Genomic DNA, 24,092 nt, shown 5'->3' with positions numbered 1-24,092 from the left:
CATAATATTTTGGAGTTGCATGGAACTAAAGAAACAAATTGGAAACTTGTGGATCCCCAAATGCATAGCCATCGTCCACAAGGGACACTCGTTTAGCTGTTCACCTGCATGGGTGATGGGTGTCCTAGGCCAAAGTTTATACAAAGCAGAATGAAATCTCCTACGATGACAGAGGTGCTTCAGAAGTAGAACCTGGCAGGGGTGATGATGGCCTCCAGCATGTAGCCAGTCTCATCTTAAAACCTTTTCTGGATTTTGAAATTGTGTGGGGCACAAGGTTGCAGAGCCAGGCTGGGAGCTCTGAAACACAGGGTTAGCTGCTGTCATCTTTCAGTGCTAAGGAACAAAGACCTATCAATCAAAGGCACAGGAGGATTAAGCCTGAGGATTAGGAGAGAACCAGGGGTAGACTGATTCTCCAACATAGCCCAGCGAGGAACTACAGTAAGAGTGAAAGCTGATGTCTTCATGGAAACACTGGAAGCCAGAAGCCAACACGTTCCTGGTTAAATTACTGAGAGAAAAAAAAGTCAACATAAAATTCTACACTGAATGAAAATACCCCTCAAAATGAAGGTGATAAGATTGTTTTTTTTCTTGTTAATTTGTTTGAGCTCCTTGTAGATTCTGAATATTTGTTCTTTGTCAGATGTATAGATTGTGAAGATTTTCTCCCACACTGTGCGTTGTCTGTTTATGCTGCTAACTATTCCTTTTGCCATACAAAAGTTCTTTAGTTTAATTAAATCCCACCTATTTGTCTTTGTTTTTATTGTATGTGTTTTTGGGTTCTTGGTCATAAAGTCTTTGCCTAAGCCAATGTCTAGAAGAGTTTTCCGATGTTATCTTTTAGAATTTTTATAATGTCAGGTCTTAGATTTAAGTCGTGATCTATCTGGAGTTGATTTTTGAATAAGGTAAGAGATGAGGATCCAGTTTCATTCTCCTATATGTGGTTTGCCAGTTATCCCAGCACCGTTTGTTGAATAGGGTGCCCTTTCCCCACTTTATGTTTTTGTTTGCATTGTTGAAGATAAGTGGGCTGTTAAGTATTTGGGTGTATTTCTGGGTTCTCTATTCTGTTCCATTGGTCTACCTGTCTATTTTATACTACTACCATGTTGTTTGACTATGGCTTTATAGTATAGTTTGAAATCAGATAACGTGATGCCTCCAGATTTTTTCTTGTTGCTTAGTCTTGCTTTGGCTATGTGGGTTTTTGGTTCCATATGAATTTTAGGATTGCTTTTTCTAGTTCTGTGAAGAATGACAGTGGTATTTTGATAGGAATCACATTGAATTTGTCGATTGCTTTTGGCAGTATGCTCATCTTCACAATATTGATTCTACACATCAAAGAGCATGGGATGTGTTTCCATTTTTCGCATCATCTATTAATTACTTTCAAAGTGGGCTAAGGACATGAGTAGGCAATTCTCAAAAGAAGATTTACAAATGCCCAACAAACATTTGAAAAATGCTCCACATCACTAACGGTGAGGGAAACAAAGATACACAAATGCCCAACAAACATCTGAAAAAAATGCTCCACATCACTAACGGTGAGGGAAATGAAGATTTACAAATGCCCCACAAACATATGAAAAAATGTCCAGCATCACTAATGGTGAGGGAAATGTCAATGAAAACCACAATGTGGTACCACTTTACTCCTGCAAGAATGGCCAGTATCAAAAAATCAAAAAATAATAAATGTTGGTGTAGATGCGGTGAAAAGGGAACTCTTCTACACCGCTGGTGGGCATGTAAACCAGTAAAACCACTATGGAAAACAGCATGGAAATTCCATAAGGAGCTAAAAGTAGAATTACCATTTGACCCAGCAATCCCACTGCTGAGTATCTACCCAGAGGAAAATAAGTCATTATATGAAAAAAATACATGCACATGCATGTTGATAGCAGCACAACTCACAATTGCAAAAATGTGGAGCCAGCCTAAATGCCCATCAATCAATGAGTGGATAAATAAACTGTGGTATATGATGGTATATATATGTATACACACACACACACCCCACATATGATCATATGTATGATCATATATATGATATATAGATATATATGGGGCGTGTGTGTGTTTGTATATATATGATGGAATACTACTCTGCCATACAAAGTAATGAATTAATGGCATTTGCAGCACCTTGGATGGGATTGGAGACTATTGTTCTAAGTGAACTAACTCAGGAATGGGAAACCAAACATTGTATGTTCTCACTTACAAGTGGGAGCTAAGCTATGAGGCTGCAAAGGCACAAGAATGACAGAATGGACTTTGGGACTGGAAGGAAAGGGTTGAAGGGCATGATTGATAAAAGGCTACAAATCAGATTCAGTGTAGACTGCTTGGGTGATGGGTGCATCAAACTCTCACAAATCACTACTAAAGAACTTACTCGTGTAACCACATACCACCTGCTCACCAAAAACTGATGGAAATAAAAGACATTTTTTTAAAAAAGTGAAATAAAGATGTTGTCAGACAAAAGATAATGAGGGAATTTGTCATCAAACCTCTCACATTAACAGAAAGAAATAGGTAAGATTTTTTTTTTTTTGGGTAAAAGAAGATGATTCCAGATGGAAAAAAAAAAAAAAAGGAAATGTAAGAGGGAATTAACAACACTGGAATTAGTAAACCCATGGGTAAATATAAATTATATGCTTGGAATATCTTATAGACTGTAAATTACATGAATAACACAAGTGCCTGCCATCAGTAACCGCAAAACCTTGGTATTGGGATTAAGGAGAGTTTTGAGGTCTTACAGTTCTAGCAGTATTAGAAAAGTGGTCAAAGTGGTCAAATCTGTTAGGAAGCAATGAGTCAAGGAGGCAGGTTTTCTCCTTTTGTGAAACTATTAAAAGAATAATATAATATTTAATCAAAGTTAATATAACAGTGACATAATAAATATCCAATTAATCTAAAAATATGCATGGGCTGTAGAGAAAAGGATATACAAATAGAGACCAATTCCTAACAAGACAAAGTCAAGCATAAAAACTAGACAAACAAACAGAATCCAAATCTCTACCCAGCAGTTGGCGTTACTCTTCCATCTCCTTATGGCATATGCTGTATTTATCTCAATGCTAGTGTTTGATAGACCATACAGCTCTGTGCTTACACCAAGCACAAAATACATCCACTCCAGATTTCCTCTAAATCCTAAGCTCTTTTCAGCAGTTTTGCATAGTGACCAAAAATACACTAGATGTGACCCTCTGCTTAACCTTCGTAATAGGAACAGACTTAAAACTTTGAGTCACTCCATAGAAGCATAGCAGCAGTGCCAATCTGCTGACAGTGACTTGCAGCGGCTGCTCATCTGAATTAGGCTTGTCGGGAAGGATTTTGACAAAAAATGTCCCAAATCCCATGAATCATGGCTTCTCTTTTTGGAAAAAAAATGCTCTCTTACCCTTTCAAAGCTTCTCAGTGTTGACTAAAAATATCTGAATTCCCAAGTACCTTATAAAAGGTGAAACTTACGTACATAAACCTTTTGAAAACCCTTTCTTAATGAGGGTATTGAGTCTTGAATAATGTAGTGAGTACAGGACACCATATTTGAATCAACAAACAAGAATTTTGCATAGTTCTTTGATAAGCAAAAATGTGACTGATGTTTGCAATAACCAATTATCATTCAGAATAAACCCCTTTATTGAGGGATTTCATGGAAATTTTCTTCTTTTCTATTACAGACATTCATAGCTATTGAGTAAAATCTACTAGGTAGATACGAATTGCCAGAATGGCAGAAATAAGATGCTAACATCTTATATTATTTATTTTGATTTAAGATAAAACCAAATAATTTTCACAGGTTATGTTATAGTGAAGGTTATAATTCTATGAAAGACTGTATGATAGGTCACTACCTTCAATTTAGCTGAGAGGGCATTTTAAAATTATCACCTGTGAGCCAAGAAATAGAAGATCAGAAGAGGAGGCCAGTACTCCTTAACAATATTTAATCTGCTTTATTTCTATTTAGTTATTCGATTCTGAAACACAAGAATTACTTTCCTCATAGAGACAAAGCTTTACAATTTTAGAATAACAAACAAATACAATCATGAATGCTATCTAAATGGCAGTCTGGTACTATATAAACAATACAAAGTATTTAAAATGTTCAATGCTGTAAAATCATGTAAATCAATGTTTATCCATTCTTTAAACCTGATGTCCTATTGGTAACAACAAAAACACTCATGGCTTCCTTTACCATTATTTGGTATTCACAGTAACTTAAATATTATCATTAAAAAAGCAATAGTGATTTTGTAACAAAACAAAGCTTTAGTTTTGATACCATTTCTTTTTGGAAAGAGAAAAAATGCCTCTAGGGATTAAGGATGCTGCTGGCAGTGTGAGGTTGGAGTCAGCTGGCTTCACACCGAGTATAATTTATCCTGATTTGTTTGTACAATAGAAAGGATGCCATAGTGGTATCTTTTAACTTAAAGCTCATTTTCCATTGCTTTAAAAGATTTATTATCTTCACCCCATATCACCACTTCAGATAACGAGTCACTTATTTATTTTCTCTTCTGGAACTTTTTATAATAGTCTTTGTCCACAGAATCATTATCTTTTAGAACCAGAAGGCAAGTGTTATGACTGGGAAAGTACAAAGGGCTCCACACCCGCAAACCTTCGCGCTTGCCTTGTCCGCCTCTGCTCTAGGAGCTGCCTGCCTCATGAATGGGAAAAATGCACTGCTTTTCAAGGGCTTTTAGACAAACAAAACACGTGTCTTAAAGTGTCACACATGGCACAGAGATGGAGCGGGGCAAAATGGCGGTGTATTTAAAAAAAAACAAAAAACCTTTTTTATTAAACCATTTACTTGGGATAGGGAGCTTTATGGAGGAAAGTCTGAGAGGGCTTCACAAGTTAATGAACCTTTGATCTGAATATTGAGAAATGAGATGGGCACCTAACCAGTTAGAAAAGGGGAGAAGAACAGGCAAGGAGAAGGGTTTCCAGTCGACAAGTGACAGCAATGACATTAAACTTCATTTTCTAACATGAAATGACAAACCCATGTGGAATTGGAATTGGAGGATGGTTTTGAGCACAGTCAGTATGGCTGGAAAACCTGGCCTCTGGAGCCGGAATGCCTGGGATGGAACCCAGCTTTGCCATCTACTTGTGCAATGCTGAGCAAGCATTCACTGACTTCCTCACCTGTAAAGTGGGACCACAAGAAATTACCTGCCTTGTAACAACTTGGTGTGGATTATATGAGTCACATATGCAGGTATCTTAAAAGAAAGCCTCACAAAAGTAGCGAGTGCTGTTTAAATGAGTTGTAACGATTGTGCCATGGTCAGCTCCTTGACTCGAACGAAATCCCTAAACACTGCTGAATTATGACTATCCTGATGACTCAGTTAAATAATGCTAAATAAGCACACTTCTCATGATTTATGGCTTTTTATAAATATAACATAATTCATTCTTTTATTACTAAAAAGCAACCCAGAAACTACTGAGCAACACATTAGATTTAAAACATAACTATGATTTATATATGACTCAAAACTAAAGACAGTTCTACAGGAAGAAAATTAGAAAACACTTACAGCTTTTTTGAATTTTAGGGATACAATAAAAAGAGTATAAAGAGATTTTAGTGACTTATTTAAACAGTTGTTAAATGCAATGCTTCTGAAGTGAGGGTTTGTATTTTCAGGAGTCCTCAAATTCCTTCAACAATTTAAAATTTATTTGCATTTATATACTCAAGATATCTTTTTAAAGTAATTGTGGTTTGTATCATCTTGAATATCTACATTTCAAGCTAGTACTCAATGAGATTTTTTCTGTCTTTGTATTTTATTTACAAGTAGGATGACAGAAATAATATTATTTATACTGTTGTAGGTTAATGAGAAAAGAGCAGATGGATTTAATATGCAATACATTTTCTTTATCTTGCAAAAAAGCTATGTGATATTTCAAAGTAGGGTAAGTTCAAAAGCTGGCTGTCAGTTCAGATAGAAATAGTGGTAGGGGCTTGGTTAGCCAGTGGCATAAGGTGGGAAAAATGCACAAAGCTGGACGCAACTTGATGAATAGAATAGTCAGCACACATGCTTCCAACAGTCATGTCATTTCAGCTAAACAAAATCTCATGCCTAACATCAATGTTGTGAATTTTACTTTTATTTTGCTTTTGTAGACTTTTATTCTACTCAAGTGGTCAATTTGCTTTGGTTTTATAGCTGAAATGAAAGCTCAAAGAATAAAGAGATTGTTTGTAAACCTGTATGTCTATACATTTAATTAACATTGTAAAATAATTTAAGAAACTTTAAGGGTCAAGGGGATTTTTTTTCTTTCATTTCAAAAGTATCATGTATATTACAAGAGTTGGAGTAATGTTGATCTATTGCATGTGGGTAGAATTAGTTACTGCTTCACAAGACTGTGGTGTCCTTGGAGCCTAAAGTGAGTAAATTAATCTCTACCCAGCACAAAGTATCCAGTGTACTTGCTTAGGGAATTTAAATGGAGTAAGGGTATGAATGCATGGCCCACGTCTGAGAGGAGGGATAAACATTATCACACAGTATTAAATGTGTGGGTCCATTTAAAAAAATCTTGGGGGTAAACGGGCAACTCAGCTCCATCAAGTCCAGGAAATAGAACATAAGAGAGTGCCTTCAAGCAATGCCAGGCTTCCCCTGAACGCATTCTTACACGTGGGTTGTATTTCACATTCACAGATTCAGCGAAGGGTTTTTCAAACACTAGAAAGCTCTGGGAACTTATTAAAAATGCTCGGCTGCTCTGAAATCACATAGGGTGTGGGTGGTCCCATGCCCGTTTCTTGCTGTGAATTCAACATGCCTAAATAGATCTGAATGGCTAGTGGGTGGAGCCACTGAAGGAGAGGGGGACAGTCACCACAGACTCCTGGTGGCTGAAGAACGCAGTGCCTTAGGGTTAAGCGATCAAATGAACTTAAACTGTCCAAAATTATTGTTTTGGGATGGCATGGAAAAAAGCATGCTGTTCTATAACAGGTACAAAACCCAGGCATTTAGAAAAGTGCACAGGCTCTCTGACAGTTTAATGTCTCTGAAAACAAAATTGTTTGGTGAATAAGCTAATAAGACATTTGCTAGTTATTCTGTAATTTTTATTTTTAAAGTTGACATTCAAAAGAGAGCTGAAAGCTTCGAAGTTTGGGGGCCACTTGCGGTTCTGTAATGAGACAGGAAAGTCACAGTTCATAGGGAGCTAGGAAAATCTGACGTCCAAAGCAACTGACAAAGGGATCCATCCCACAAACATTGGTGGCCAAGGCACTATTACTGGAACACTTAGGATGAGGCCAGCATTTCTCATAAACAAGCTCCTGTCAGTTTAGACCACCTAAAATTGTGGCCTGGGTTAAACCTCTAACACCCCTATGTTCTCCTTTCTGCTCTTAAGAAAGGATTATGTAAGGTAAAAGCTAAGTCATTTACATTCAATAAATGTCTCTGCCTCTGAACACCAGGAAAGCATTTCAAGCTCCTAGAATGTGCCAAGAGATACATAAAAGTTCATGGTCCAGACCCATTTCCCTATGGGTTGGGATACTCACCCTCAAACAAATTCCCTTCCATTCATTACATTTTCAACAAGAAGATTCCTTCATCGCAATGGTAATTCTTAGAAAATTACAATGCTACTCAAGATACTGGTGATTGCTAACTCGACAACCCAGTACGGGGCTTTAAAAAAATGATTTTATTCTGTTATTGAGAAAACCTTGGTGATTTGAAATGTAGACATTCAAGACATGAATCTACTTTCCATTTCTGTACTTGTACTGTAAAGTATCTTGTGTCTTCCAACACCCAGGAGATATCAATTAGATAAGAAGACAGAGTTTGATAAAGTGAGGTAAAAACGGAGGTTATGCCAGTGTTTTCTCTAAAGTGAGACACTTGTAATTAGTTCACTTATTATCAGGCATTACAAAACACTAAATCTCTCACAACCTGGACAAAAATACGTGATCTAAAGGCTTAATGAGGTTTATAGCTTATTTATATATTTAATAATTTTCAATAATTTCCTATTGGGCAATTATGAGGTCTAGGGCATGAACTAATTAAACATACGCTATAAAATTTCTTTACTTTCTATGGATATGCATTCCTGTGGATCGTATTAATAAATGTAAATTAATAATTTGCTGCTGATTTTAACTTAAGTCTTTCCCTTCAAGGATAAAATAGTCTTTGTTAAATAATTCACATGTAAAATCATGTTGCTGTTCATTTGTCACAGAATTGATTTTTCTATTGACTATTCACCCAAAGGTGAAAAGAGGCATTTACTGACATTTATGGAAATTAAAAGAAGGAAATGTCTTGGCTGACTGAATAGTGAATATTAGTGTTTCAAATGCAAATCCCATTTCTACTTGGTGCTAACAAGATGTAGAAGAATGAAAAATGTTCAAAAAAAGAAATTTTAAAAAAACAGTCTGTAAAACCAGTCTACTTAAATAAATCCTAAAGATATAGCATAAAGTGTGATTTTTAAAAAGTCTTTGATTAAAAGCTTACATATATCTACACTTCTAAAATACCAAGAAAAATCTGTCAGTCAAATTACAGTATTGTGGTTTTTAAAAGAGTTCGTCCTTCCTAATCAGAAATGTCACTTTATTTAGCAAAACAATTACAATCATTCTTGGAATTTGTTTTCCTTGTCGCTTAACCGGTTTAAACAATGGGGAAAATATCCTTTAATAACTCGTATTTTATTGGAAAACACAGAGGAGCTATATCTGACAATAGAGAGAGAGGGAAGCAAGGAGAGGTTTGGCAATTTTTACCTTATCCGGTATGCTTTAATTTCCTTAAAAAAATCAACGATATTCTCTTACTTGATAATATAAACATTATATTGGAACACACCTTAAGGCTATCATATTTAAATACAATTTTTTTTTGCCATATTGGAACTGATTTTTACCCGTCCTCCCACCCACATAGTATATGATAGTTATGAGTAAAATGGACTCCGATGAGAGAATGTATGTTTTCTCATACCAACTGCAAGTTATAAAACAGAAACTTAAAATTTTACTACAAATCATGCAATATAATTAATTTGTGACATTTAGGATAAGGATTTTGTATGAACTCTGTTCTCTTGCCACTTTCTTTAGGGAGAAAAAAAAAAATCTGTCTATATAATTTGCTTGCTCAAAAATCTTTAATGCCACTGCTTTCCCCTAGCCTAAAGAAAGAATCAAGCCCATATGCTTTGAGAAAGTTCTGTATTTTCTGGCCACACTGAATTATTCTAGCCTCGTCACCATCCATTCTGATACAGTCTGTATATTTCAACCCAACCAGATATATGTGGAACACCCTGGAATTCTATTTTTCTTCCCTACAATCGTCCTGGTTTGTACATCCAAATGAAAATTCCCTGCCTGATAGATGCCTCCTCAAAGTTTCTAAGGCCCATCTCTAGTATCATCTTCAGGATATTATTTCATACCCTTAAAGCACTTTCAAACGTTAGTACTCTAGGAGACACTCACAACCGTGTGAAATATGCAGGTTCAATATCATTAGCCTCATTTCACAGATGCAGAAAGTCACCTTTCAAGCCTAAAGTCCCTTGGCTAGAAAGTGGTAGAGTCAAAATGCCATTTCAGGTACAATTGAGTTTAGTCAACTTTTATATGTATTAATTACATTGCCTTCCAAAAAAGTTTTACCTGTCAATCAATTAATAAATGTGCATCAAAGCTTTATGAAGATGCAAGGAACTGTGGTGGGTTCTATAGGACTAAGCCAGATCTATACTATCTCACCACCTCCATCAAGGGGCTTTCATTCAAATTGAGCAACAAGACATAAATGCATAAAAATTATATGAATAAAGATGTTTAGATAAGATATAAGTACAAAAATTTCACAAGGCAGGATAGCATTAATTGATTAACAACTCCTGCATGTGATTACTGCTGTTGGAATACAGAGGAGAAACGACGCATTTAAAGGCAGTCTGGCACTGGGATGTGTGATTTGATCTGGATTGAAAGGATGACTAAGACACAACAAGAAGAAAGGCCAATTGAGTTGAGTGGTATAACAAATGGTATTCATATTTTGCTTACATGTATATAATTATTATAAAACCAAGAGAGAGAAAAGCCCTGTGAGATGTGGGTATAGGACTTGACAGTAGACTTTGGAGTAACAATAGAGTTGTGAATAACTAGGAAAGGAGGTAAGGCCTAGGAATAAAGGTGAGGAAAACAAGGGTCAAAATCATGGTAGCATGGCACCCATAGCCTTTAGAGGAGAGAGAAGTCAAGTAGAAGAATACTTCCCCCAACCTGCTACATTAGCCTGTATCTTAATTTACATTGTTTCGCAGGACACAGTTTAACTATTCATTTAGTAATTTCTCAAAATATTTTTTCCAGAAATAATCATGTTATTTAATCGTGTGTAACAGTATTAAATAAAATTAAATACGAATGAAGAAAATAATTTTATGAAGCTGGATTATAATAGAACCCAATTCAACTAGATTTTAAAACATCAGCTATAATTGGAAAGAGGCACAGATTATCAAATCAATGGGATCAATGAACAACTCCAAAATGCAGTGACCTGTTAGAGTCACCCACTTGAGAACTGGAGGTAAGAGAGGCACTTCTGTATCATTACTAAATGCACTCAAAGAGTTCTGAACCTATTAAAATATTTCCGTTTCTCAGGGTGCCCAATTTATTACAGGGAATTTACTTTTTCCTTCAGCAAAATTAAGTTCATATATTTTTGAAGAAGTTTTAGGAGTTACAAACTTTATATACACACAGAGAACACTGTATGTGTGTGAGAGAGAGAGGGAGAGAGAAAGAGAGTATGTATAAAGGGTGGCTTGATGGAGGACCAACTGATCATTATTTTGTATTATAATTTCTTATTAACAATATTCCTATAATTCTATCACTAGAAGACATTAAGAGGTATGATTTTGGCTATCTTAAATCTTAAAGAATAAAGATTACTGAATAATGGAAGTTAAACTTAGGTACTACAAATATTAATGCCTAACAGCAACAATAAAATATTAAGCAAATAAATGATGAAGAGGCCCCAGTTAGGTTACCCAAGATGCTGTAACAGATAAATCATAAATATCAGTGGTTTGGCACAAAAGAAGGATATTTCTTGCTCATATTGAGGCCAGAATCTGATGAGTGGATGACCTTTCTTGTCACCATAAGTGAACCTGAGTCTTGGAGGATTCTGAGTCTTGGAGGATTCTGTATCCAGTGTTGGGTTGAGAAAGGTCATAGAAGATAGTCAAGGTTGGTTTGCATGGGCTATGCTTGTAAGTGGTGCCCCTCACTATGGTTCTCATTCCATTGGCTATTTTCGGTCAGATGACTACCCCTAACCACAAGGGATACTGGGACATGTAGTTTAGCTTTGTGATTAAGAAAAAGAAGGCATGTATTTGGCAGGCACAGCATCTGCCACTATGACTCTGGGCTCAATTACATTGCCCTTAAGATACTGTCAGAGCAAATAACGTGGGTACAAATGCTAGAGAAAAGAAAAACAGATGTCAGGAAGGATTAGGAAGGAAAAGAGGCAAGACTCTGCTAAAGTAGGCAAAATATAAAAGCAAATATTTTAAATTAATATTCCTTTCCAGAAACAGTAAAAATCACCTGCAAGTGTATAAAATTAATTTAAATCCATTTGGGCTTCAAAATCTAGACTTTTTATATCATTGACTGCATGACACTTCTTTCCAATATCACAGCTCATCTGTTTTAGAAACAGAGTCAGAAATACAAAATGACAGTTTCAAATAATAATGCAGTCAGAGAAAAGTCAGGTCTATTAGGTCTACTGAGGTCATAAAATACATACCTTCATCAGTGTTAGCTGACTCTATTTCAGCATAATGGAAATCCTTCTATTCTTTTAGCCTGAATTTCGCTTTCAAAATTATCAGAAAATATGGGGCCCAGGTTCCCTGGAGTCTCTCTTCCAGTTCTCGATATCTTGAGCAGAAACAGAGCTATATGTCTAATATTTTCCTCTTACAAAAAAAGGCAAACATTTAACCTTTACTTATACTCTGAACAGATTAAAGAAAGTTGTAATATAATATAGTCATAATTGGTATTTTATATTTAGCCTCTTGCTGTAGTTCACAACTAGAAAGTATCCCTTTCCTAGAATTAACACAAAGTAATTTCGACCCCACTTGAACATCTAGTGACAAGTAGAGTAATCTCACTGCAGCCACACCGGCCTTTTTGCGATGCAGGCATGCTCCTACCTCAGGGCCTTGGCTGCTCCCTTTGCTTGGAACACTCTGCCCTGACGTCAGAACGGGTCTCTCCCTGACTTCCATGTCTTTGCTCAGGGAGGCTTTTGTTGACCCCTGATTTACAGTTGCAGCTCAGCCCAACCTTCTTCCTCACCACTCTCCAGTCTGACCCTTCCAAGCCTGCTTACCCTGTTCAACATTTTCTTTTTTCCATGTGATTTTTCCTTTTATATATTACACATTTTACTTAAATATTGCTTATTTTTCCATGCTAGAATTTAACTTCTATGAAGGCAAGCAAGTTTGCTTTGTAGACAAAGTATTCCACGTGCCTAGACCTGTGCCTCGTTCAAGCAGAACCTCAATAAACATCTTTTGATCAATGAATGAGCCTTTGAAAATTCATTTTTTTTTTTTTTGAGATGGAGTTTCGCTCTTGTCCCCCAGGCTGGAGTGCAGTGGCGCGATCTTGGCTCACTGCAAGCTCTGCCTCTGGGGTTCAAGTGATTCTCCTGCCTCCACCTCCTGAGTAGCTGGAATTACAAGTACTACCACGCCTGGCTAATTTTTGTATTTTTAGTGGAGACAGAGTTTCTCCATTTGGGCCAGGCTTGTCTCAAACTCTTGACCACAGGTGATCCGCCTGCCTCGGCTTTCCAAAGTGCTAGGATTACAGACATGAGCCACCAGATCCAGCCTGAAAATTCAATTTTATGCAATCCACTCACTTGGAATTCAAAATGCTAAATGTATATTATTATAGGCTTTAAGTTGCTTTATGCATTGCTTATACATGGATGCATATAACTGAATGGAGTTACAAACCTTGCATATTATTCTTGATCGGTAATGTAAGGATGTTTCAGAGTCATTTTCATCATATGTCACTTTCAAATTAAATAATTTTAGAAGCCAATCGCTGTATAAAATGTGACTTCACTTTAATTCCCTCCAACCAGTGAAACAACTGCCTGTGATCCTAATTACCAAGTTTACTGATACATTTTTAACATGGGATTAAATTTAAAATATCTAATAAAGTTAGGGAATAATATATCAGTCAGCTTCTCTTAATTCTTCTGGAGCTGCTACTGGTTAACAATTACATTGAGCCGGCAAATTATTGAGTGCTTTGTGTTTGGAATTCAAAGTGATTAAGATGCATTTAATGCACTCTCTATAAGCTCACAAGTCTATCAAGGCGTGCACACACACACACAAATGATTATATTACACTGACTGATTATATGTCACTGAGTTGACATACTCAGTATTAGGAAGAAGCCAGAAGCATGGCCTTACGTTGTAAAAAGTGCAGAACAATTGTTATCTGTACAGAAAAAAATGTAAAATTACATTGCTAACTCACACCATTCTCAAAAACAAAGTCCAGGTAGCTTAAATCCCTAAATGTAAAAAACAAATCTAAACTTTATAAAAATATAATAGAATAATATCTCTATGGCAGGCAGCAGTAAAATAATTTTTTTCCTTAAAAAACTGTATAAGAAAGATTTTCTTAAACAGAACGACAAAAGTACAAACCCTAAAGGTAAGGATTAATCAATTTGACTATAATAACATTAAAACTTTATGTGGGATAAACACATAAACCGGTAAGCCCACTACAGACTAATTCTCTCACTGATTACAACTAAAACTTTGTACAAAATACAAAACATCTATCGAGGAATTGGGAAAGTTAAAAAAACAGCAACAACAAAACACAAAGAAATTGTGGTAGGGAATCAAAACATAGAGAACGGAGGCAGAATAACGGCCTGCTCAGCTAAAGAAAACTAAGGTTTCCTGGGCGTACTCTAAATGAAATGCTAAAGGGAGATCTTTAAGCTGATGTAAAATGATACCAGAAAGAAACTCAGAACTTCAGAAATGGAGAGCAACAGAAATTGTAAATAGTGAGTTAACATAAAAGATGATTTTTTTTCCCCTACTATTTTCTCCCTGTATGACTGTTGAAAGGAAAACTTACAACACGGCCTGGGGGGTTTCAAGGTACATAGATGTAGCACATGGGTCAATTGCTAAGTAAAGATGGGTGATAGAGGGTGATGGGACCAAGACGGTTGACCAGGGTAGACTGAAATTAGATGTGCATATATTACAATTTTAATTTACCAATAGGTAATGTAAAATGGAATTTAAAAAATATCCAAATAATCTGAAAGAAGTCATCGTCAAGAAACAGAAGAATGAAAACAGCAGGGACAATCGGAAAACCACATAATAAAACTAATATACCTTGTGATGGTAAATATTGAGTGTCAACTTGATTGGATTGAAGGATGCAAAGTATTGTTCCTGGGGGTGTTTGCGAGGATGTTGCCAAAAAGAGATTAACATTTGAGTCAGTGGACTCAGGAGAGGCAGATCTTCCCTTGATCTGGGTGGGTACCATCTAATCAGCTGCCAGCACTGTGAGAATAAAGCAGAAGGAAGAACATGGAAGGACCTGACTTGCTGAGTCTTCCTTCCTTTATCTTTCTCCCATGCTGGATGCTTCCTTTTTTTTTTTGACAGAGTTTTGCTCTTGTCGCCCAGGCTGACGTACAATGGCGCTATCTCTGCTCACCGCAACCTTCGCCTCCCGGATTCAGGCAATTCTCCTGCCTCAGACTCCCGAGTAGCTGAGATTACAGGCATGCACCACCACACCAAGCTAATTTTTGTATTTTTAATAGAGATGGGTTTTCACCATGTTGGCCAGGTGGTCTTGAACTCCCAACCTCAGGTGATCCATCCATGTTGTCCTCCCAAAGTGCTGGGATTACAGGCATGAGCCACTGTGCCTGGCCCTGCTTCCTTCTTTTGAACATTGGACTCCAAGTTCTTCAGGTTTTGGACTCTTGGACTTACATCAGTGGTTTGCCAGGGGCTCTCGGGCCTTTGGTAACAGACTAAAGACTGCACTGTCAGCTTCCCTATTTTTGAGGTTTTGGGACTCAAACCTGGCTTCTTTGCTCCTCAGTTTGCAGATGGCCTATCGTGGGACTTCACCTTGTGACAGTGTGAGTCAATTCTCCTTAACAAACTCCCCTTTATATATTCATCTATCATGTTAGTTCTGTCTCTCTAGAGAACCTATCAACACATACCTAAATCTAACCATATCAATAATTACATTAATAGAAACGGTCTCATGAAAGGTTGTCAGATTGGATAAAAACAAATAAGACTCATCTGTTATGTTGCCTACAGAAATCTCATGTCAAATATAGAAAGATGAATACATTAAAGTGAAGGGGTGAATTTTTTGTGGGGAGGAGGCAAAAAGTTCTAAAGTTAGATTGTAGAGATAGTTGCACAACATTAAGACGTTACAAAGAAACACTGAATGTTCATAACTTAAATGCATGGGTTTTGTGGTATGTGACTTATATCTTGATAAAGCTATTTTTAAAAAAGTAAAGGATGAAAAAATATACCTTGCAGACAATGAACAAAATAATGGAGTGGCTTTATTAATTTCAGACAAAGTAGACTTAAAGAAATACAAATAAAAAATGAAATTGTATAATGATGAATAGATCTTCACCAAAAAAGATGCAATAATTTTAAGTCTTTGTATCTAAAATATAGCTTCCAAATGCATGAGGCAAAAACTGATGAAACAGAAAGGTGTGGACAAAGCCACGGTATAGTTGGAGACTTCTGTGCTCTTCTCTCAGGAATAGATGAAAAATGAACATGGAAAGCCAGCAGAGATGTGGAAGTGGACACAAGTAACCAAACAGACCTAATCCACACTTCCAGAAGACTCCACACAATGGAAGCAGAATACACATTTTTGTTCCAGTGCACAAGGAAATTTCACCCAGACAAGTCATATTCTGGGCCATAAAAACATTTTAGTACATTTAAGAGAACTGAAATCATACAAGGTACGCCCTCAGATCATAGCAGAAGTAAAGGAGAATTCAGTAGCAGAAAGGTACCCGGAAAACCCCAAATACTTGGAAAGCATCAGTGTTAGCCAAAGAGAAAGTCCCATGGGAAATTAGAACATATTTTGAACTGAATGAAAATGGAAACAAAACAAATTAAGATTTGTGGGATGCAGCTATTCCAGTGTTGAGATGGAAATTTATAACTCTATTAAATGCTTTTATTAGGAGAAAAGAAACACTTCAAGCCAGTGATCTATGCTACCCATTTAAGAGAGCAGAAATAGAGACAATTAAACCCAAAGCAAGCAAGAGACAAGAAAATAAAAACAACAGAAATCAATAAAACAGGAAAACAATAGAAAAAATCAATAAAATCAAAAGCTACTTTAAAAAAATCAATCACATTGATAAACTTCTAGCTAAACAGTCCAAGAAAACACAATAAGCAAAATGTTTGCCATGCATGAAACTGGCAAGGAACATTATTCAGAATACATAGAAAATTCCTAACATCATCAAGAAAATCATGCAAACCAGTTAGGAAATAAAAGGATGTGTTTGGATTAACAAGTCTGAGAATATGTGAAAATACTGCTTGGCAACCAGGAAATATAATAAAACCACAATAAGATCCATTTTACATTGATCATATTGGCAAAAATTAAAATGAAAAATTAAACCAGGCGCTTACCAGGAGAGATGGAAAACTTCACTCCCTTCTAGAAGTATATACACAGATTTAACCTTGTAGGGGAGTCATTGGGCAATAACCACCGTGGTTGAAAATGTCCATGAGCACAAACTTAGCACTTCCATTTCTAGGGGAATCTTTGGCAATTTTTTTACCCAATTGTAAGTCAGAGGCATTTTCAGTGATGTTAATTGTAGCATGACTTGTAACACTGATAACTTGGAAATGATTTTGATGTAAGTTTTCTACTCACTTTGGTCAACCTGTAAACATGTTCTTAAGAAATGCCATGACCACATTTATATGGAACTTGTTCCTCAGAAAAGTTTCCAATGGAGGAGGCATGTTTGCACCTAAAAAGCAATATGATTGTGTGTGCGTGTGTGGTGTGTGTGTGTGTGTGTCTGTGTGTGTGTGTGTTGAAAAGCTTATAGAGTCACTGGCCAGAATGTTTGCTCACACCCTTGGGTGCTGTAACTTCTAGTCCTCTAGTGAAGTTGTAACTACAAAATGACCTGCATATTGGCACTGAGCACAGAGCATCATCGATCTCCCTGCATCTTTTGTGGAGATCACAGAATTAGGTTTTCTGTGGACCACAACACAACAGACCATAGGAAAACACCATCTGTTTTGTGCTCATCTGGCCCCCCGAGGCACCGCAGCACCCTAGGGCCAGCAGCAGCAGGTCGTGTGACACCTGTCCTTCAGTCCCTAATGCTTTCCTCTCCTCCTGAGCTTGCTTTCTGCCATGCTTGTTGAAGGAATATAAATATAATTTTGCACTAAGTATGTGCCGGTCATCAATAGTTTCTCATTGTATCGATACCTCAGCCCTAAAGTTGTTTTTTAATTTAGTTTAGTTTTTTTTTTTTTTTTTGAGACAAGGTCTCTGTTGCTTAGGCTGGAGTGCAATGGTGTGAAGACAGCTCACTGTGGCCTCGATCTCCTGAGCTCAAGTGATCCTCCTGCCTCAGCCTCTTGAGGAGCTGGGACTACAGGTGTCAACCCTAACGTCTGTACATTTCACCTGGAGCTAATACTTAGAATAAAATAACAAGTGGGAGGAACATGTATCGAAAAGGGGGAAAAAAAAAGTCCTACTGCAGAATAATCTGCAGAAAGTGAGATTTTTTTACACTTTAAAAGCATGCATAGCATTGGTTATTACTTGTGAATATGATATAATTTGTGAGTACACCTATGCTCAGTAAAGGTGCAAACATGGATGAAGGGCTACATGCAAACTTCATTGCGATGATTCACTTCTGGTGTGGTAGGCAGGGATGAGACTGAGAACTAGGATACATGTTTTTCCAAAAATGTAGCTCTAAGGTAATAATGCAAAATGTTAAGACTTACTAAAGGTGGGTGTTTCATTAATCACTGTTTCTTTCTAAGTTTATACTATTCTCTAATAAAACATATTTAAAAAATCACACATATAATAGATTTTAACAAAATCCCAGAAAAATATTGGGTTCTCTTGATCCAATCTAATCTCTAATCTCCTACATATTTTAGATAGCATCTACAACGTTAAAATTAGAACTGGTTTTTAGAATATTGAGTATGCAAAGAAAGGAATATCATAATAACAATAGCAAGCAAGCTTTTTGCTTTTTTTTTTAGCACCTACCGTATTCCAGGCAGCATGCTAGGCATGTTACATGCATTTTCTTTAATTCACCCCCAAAGTTACCTTTTGTGCACTTACATGATAAGCAATGAATCTGGGATTCTTCTCTAGATTCTTTTCTTACTTTCTTCACTTTAAAAACCAATTAAATTAATATTGAAATTGTTACCTAGAATTTACAGTTAGCCAGATGTTTCCAATTACTTTGTTACTCCTCCACTATACAATAATATTGCTAATTGCAGATTTCCCATCTACAAGGTGAGCTTGTAGAAATATCACAAGACTTTTCCTCTTTAAAACATAGTCACAGCCAGGCATGGTGGCTCACTCCTCCAATCTTAACACTTTGGCAGGGGGGCGCGGATCATTTGAGGTCAGGAGTTCGAGATCAGCCTGACCAACATGGTGAAACCCCGTCTCTACCAAAAAAAAAAAAAGAAAAAAAAAAATAGGCCAGGGTGCGGTGGTTCACAACAGTAATCCCAGTGCTTTGGGAGGCCTAGGCAGGTAGGTCAGGAGATCAGGAGACTGAGACCATCCTGGCTAACATGGTGAAACCCTGTCTCTACTGAAAAAAATATAAAAATTAGCTGGGCGTGGTGGCATGTCCTGTAGTCCCAGCTACGCAGAAGGCTGAGGCAGTAGAATCGCTTGAACCTGGGAGGTGCAGGTTGCAGTGAGCCAAGATTGAGTCACTGCACTCCAGCCTGGGCAACAGAGACTCCATCTCAAAAAAAAAAAAAAAAAAATAGCCAGGTGTGGTGGCGCATGCCTGTAATCCCAGCTACTTGGGAGACTGAGGCAGAAGACTCGCTTGAACCTGGGAGGCAGAGGTTGCAGTGAGCCAAGATCGCACCATTAAACTCCAGCCTGGGACAGAGGGAGGCTCCGTCTCAAACAAACAAACAAACAAACAAAAAAACATAGTAACTACTCTGACTTCTTATTCTCTTAAAATTTAAGGCAATTAAATCCTCCTCATTGATAATAAATAGTGTCTTAATCAGAAAAATTATGCATTTATATACATTTATGTTGTATTAATAAATACAGTGCAATTTTATGATGGAAAAATACAAAATACAGGATATGTTTTTGTTTTTTATTTTCCAGATTTCTATTTATCTCTACTGGACATGACCTTTCTCTGTTGAAAATGCTGCCATTTCACACATCAACTTAATTTACTACCTTCATTGTTTGCACATAATCTGTAAGTCAGGAGTGGTGAGTACGAATTCCCTGAACCTTGACTGTGTGAAAGCTTTGTGTGTTAGATCTCCTTCTCTTTGTAGCTCATAGATGGTTATACAAACTATATATTTATATATGTTTCCTTATGAAAGGGTTATCTTATTTATGTTCCCTGACATATCTTTGGAATTACTGTTTAATGATTAAACTAAATATTTCTACATTTCATTATTTTATCTAACACACAATTTGTTTTAATTTCATGCTATAATATATTTCAGTCTATATAACAAATACAATGAATATAGAAAGGAGGCATTGGATTTATTTAGTGCTCTGCAACTCTTAATTGTGTGGCTCTGTGACATTACAAAATGGTTTATTTGATCATTCAGTAAAGCATATCACATAACAATTTGCTTTTTGATGAGAATCAATTGCGTATTGATTTGATGATGGCTTTCATCGGCAGCTGTGGCAGGAGTGAGCTGGATATTTATTAAGATCTTGGGTCCTAGACTGCCATTATCTTATCAAAGACCATGAATGATTTCTTACAATGAATTCCTGAACACGATCAATATGCATAATAACTTTTATGTTCTTTACAAAACAAATGAATATTTTTAAAAACTTGGCAAGAAATATGATAAATGCCCATAATGAAACTAAAAGAACCTAAAGCACATGATATTACTGTGGAGAGCAGACTGCTGAGAGGAATAAGAAGGCATGAAGGAAAAGGTGGTAGAGTTAAAATAGTAACATAAATAGAGATAGTCTATGCTTAATGAAACAATTAAACATCTCATTTCTCAATGTCAGGTGTGGACCCCTAAACAGATGTGTAATTAGAAATTTTTATGCTGAGGGCAAGCGCCGAGCATTTTTGTTTCTGCGTCCCCTTCTGCCATCATTCTGCCTTCAGGCCGTCCTCCCACCTCCCTGTGACTTTCATGCTTTTGCTCTATTTATAAATTGTGGGCTTCCTGTGTCAGGTTACCTGGCCCTCTGAGTCAGCAGAGGATTGCCATCATGGCAAAAAATGCAAAGAAGTCATTCTCGGCTGGATGACGCTCTCAGCAGTTCCCCCACTGCTGAGCCTCTCACCACTGAGTTACTTCTAAGGGATTGCATCACGCCAAATAGCATAAACTTAAAAAAAAAAGTAAAATCTCATAAAATGGTAAGTAGATAAATGTCATATTCCTTTCATAAATGCTGTTTAATTCCAAAGCTAATTTAGAATACTTCTATAACCTACGAAATTCTAGATTTGCGTCCTGGGAACTGCCACAAAGCTCCGTCAAGGGCCAGTGTGTGGAATTCCATGAAGCCATATCTGACAGCCAGTTTTACTCATGCCCAGTGCTTGGGAAGTGCAAATGAACACAGCCTCAGGCGCGGCGCAGCCAATGTCCTGGCGTTTGCTATTTTCAAACATTTTACGTAAAATTAATTTTCACTACTTTTATGTAAAGCCATTATAGTTTTCAAATTAATAAAAAGTTATAATGGAGTACAACATCAACTACATTTTCTATATTCTTTTTCTACATAAACCACCACCATATACTGAGGATCCAGTCCTATCAGAAAATGTTTTGCAACTATTTTGAGAACAAATGAAAAGCTTGTACACTGAGTGAAAAAGAAAAAAAAAATACTTGTTTGGGTGTAAAACTTTATGGAGAATAACAATAAAATTAAATGTGAATATTAGTCAAAATTCTGATTTCTAAGCAAAGGAAACTAACTGTGGACATCTCAGGCAGGTAGAGGCTTTATTGGAAGGCTAAGGAAGGACATGAATTTTGACAAAAAGGTCTGCGAGTGACTGAGGTGGATGAGGGGGCTGATGGCTGGCATGCTCTGAGCAAGGTTCTTCTCTGACTAATATTCTTCTGCTGGTGCTGCATGGAGCCACTACTGCCCAGTGTCACCCCATGGAGCCAGGTCAGTTGTTATCCCTTCCATTATATGTCCCTCGTTCTGCATCCATCATAGGTAGGTTAACTGAGCCCATCTTACAAGTATTTGTCCAGCTGTCAAAGCAGCAGGGGAGGAAGAGGGAGTCCCTTTCCTTGTATTTTCATCATGGTAGGTGCGAAACTTAAATGTGGGACTGGCAGGAAAAAGCCAGATCACAAATGTGCACTATCACTACTGAAGACTTCTATTTTTGAACCAAAAATTCTTTAAGCTTTATGAAACAGGCCGGGTGCAGTGGCTCACGCCTGTAATCCCAGCACTTTGGGAGGCCAAGGCGGGTGGATCACTGAGGTCAGGAGTTTGAGATCAGCCTAACCAACATGATGAAACTCTGTCTCTACTGAAAATACAAAATTAGCCAGGTGTGGTGGTGCACACCTGTAATCTCAGCTACTTGGGAGGCTGAGGTGGGAGAATCGCTTGAACCCCGGAGGTGGAGGTTGCAATGAGCTGAGATCATCCCATTGTACTCCAGCCTGGGCAACAAGAGTGAAACTCTGTCTCGACAAAATAAAATAAATAAATAAATAAATTAATTAATTTTATGAAACAGTTGAATGACTCCTCTGTTCCTTTTAACAGATTATGATAAGTTCATTCTCAGAAACGGAACATACGATCTTGATTTCCATTCAAACTGTGGACTCAGTGAATTTTCCAGATGATCTTTGGCAAATTACTGACTCTATTTTCTCTTTTCTTTATCTACCATAATGCCCAGACATTTTATCTTCCTTGAAGGGAGTTTATTAAAACTGCTGATGAGGCTAATGAAAATATAGACATCCTTAAAGAGAAATTTCATTTTTGGTCACCATTTAATTTTGCTGCTACACGCCCAATCTATCCGGGACTGGATTTTATAGAATTTCTATTTAATTGCATTAGTAGAAAAGCTAAAAAGCTGCTTCTCTGTATGTGTCCATCCTTCTTGTATAAATGTCACATGAGAGATAAATTCTGAAAGCCATTAAACACATAGTTTCACATAACTCTTACAGCTTCTCACCAGTAAGGAATCTGTCTCATCACGTGAGTGCCCACGATTTGCATGGAAGAAAATAAGCCTGGTTTTCAGTTTCCTTGAGAAAAAGAAAGTGCCCCAAGATGACTGGCGGTTCCTGCCTCATCAGAGATGTCTACATTGGAAAACAAGGCCTCTTTGAAATCTGAGACTGGAAAATGATTCCTGATGACCTTTCCCATCTCTCTTTGATTCTTAGCCAAACACAGAGGAAAAGTCACAAAGCAGCCTACTATATATACCTTCTTTCAAATGACTCTCTTTGTCTAAGAACCACACTGTAGGGGCAGGCCTGGAAAGGATGTCAGATGGCCCAGCGTTGTGTTGTAATGTACAGGGGGCAGGCCTCTGATACAAAAATCAAACCAGTGTTCATGACCAGGAGGTTCCCCTCTGCACCATCTCAGAGGAAGCATCTGTGAGGCTTACAAGGTAAAGTAGATGCATCTCAAAGGAACAGAGGGGAGATTAGGACAATCTATTATTGCAACCAATCAGCACTTTCTTTCTATTTCAGTGCCTGGATATCAGTGCAAGTGATTTCAGAAGATTGCCTACTGTAAGATTTATTCTTAAGATTCAAATTATTGATTTTTCTCACTACCTCATCAGTGTTATTTAGAAAAATCTCCGCTGATAATATGGCTGTGCCTCTATAATGCTAAATATTCCAAGGAAAGCTGATCATTAGCTGGATACTTGATTTCATGGAAACATCTGGATACTTGGCTGAGGTTATTTTAGATTTTTATGTAGATGTTTGACATAAAAATTGTGCTGTAACTTTAGATAAAATGAGAATCCTGTTGCTAAAGCAATATTGTGTTAATACATTGATAACAAAGTCTCCCTACTTAATGGTTTGTGCATCACCTTGAATGCAACATTATATATTTTAAAGATAATTATTTAAAGTATATTTTAAAATTCAACATAAAAGGAAAATAAAACACTACATTCTATAACATAAATTCTTTTACTTTCTAAAAGCACCAGTGGGTTTATTTTTCTTCTTCTTGAAGTGATAATCTTGTTTATTTTGGTGAAACTGTTAGGAGCAGACACATGAAACATTTCTATGGAATCAGTAATACACCTCCAAACAGTTTTGTGGACTGCAATCTCACTTTGATTTTACCATGTTCTCATATGTCATATTTCAAATCAATGTGAATTACATGGAAGTGAATGTCATAACTGAGATAAAATGCATGCCATGAAACCACGGGTGGTTCAAGCATTTTATTCCCAGGTGTGGTCACTAAGAGTCGTCCTGTT

The 24,092-nt window shown here is 36.9% G+C and overlaps 1 protein-coding gene across 1 annotated transcript in view; it reads right to left on the bottom strand.

The window, feature by feature from the left end:
• MYO16 (myosin XVI) overlaps positions 1-24,092 on the bottom strand; it is a 638,577-nt gene that overhangs the window by 4,024 nt on the left and 610,461 nt on the right.

The sequence above is a fragment of the Rhinopithecus bieti genome, unplaced genomic scaffold, assembly GCF_001698545.2.
Source record: "Rhinopithecus bieti isolate Rb0 unplaced genomic scaffold, ASM169854v2 scaffold_3734, whole genome shotgun sequence".
Lineage (NCBI taxonomy): Eukaryota > Metazoa > Chordata > Mammalia > Primates > Cercopithecidae > Rhinopithecus > Rhinopithecus bieti.
The sequence above is the reverse complement of the archived record's forward strand: the minus strand, read 5'-3'. Positions and strand labels throughout refer to the sequence as shown.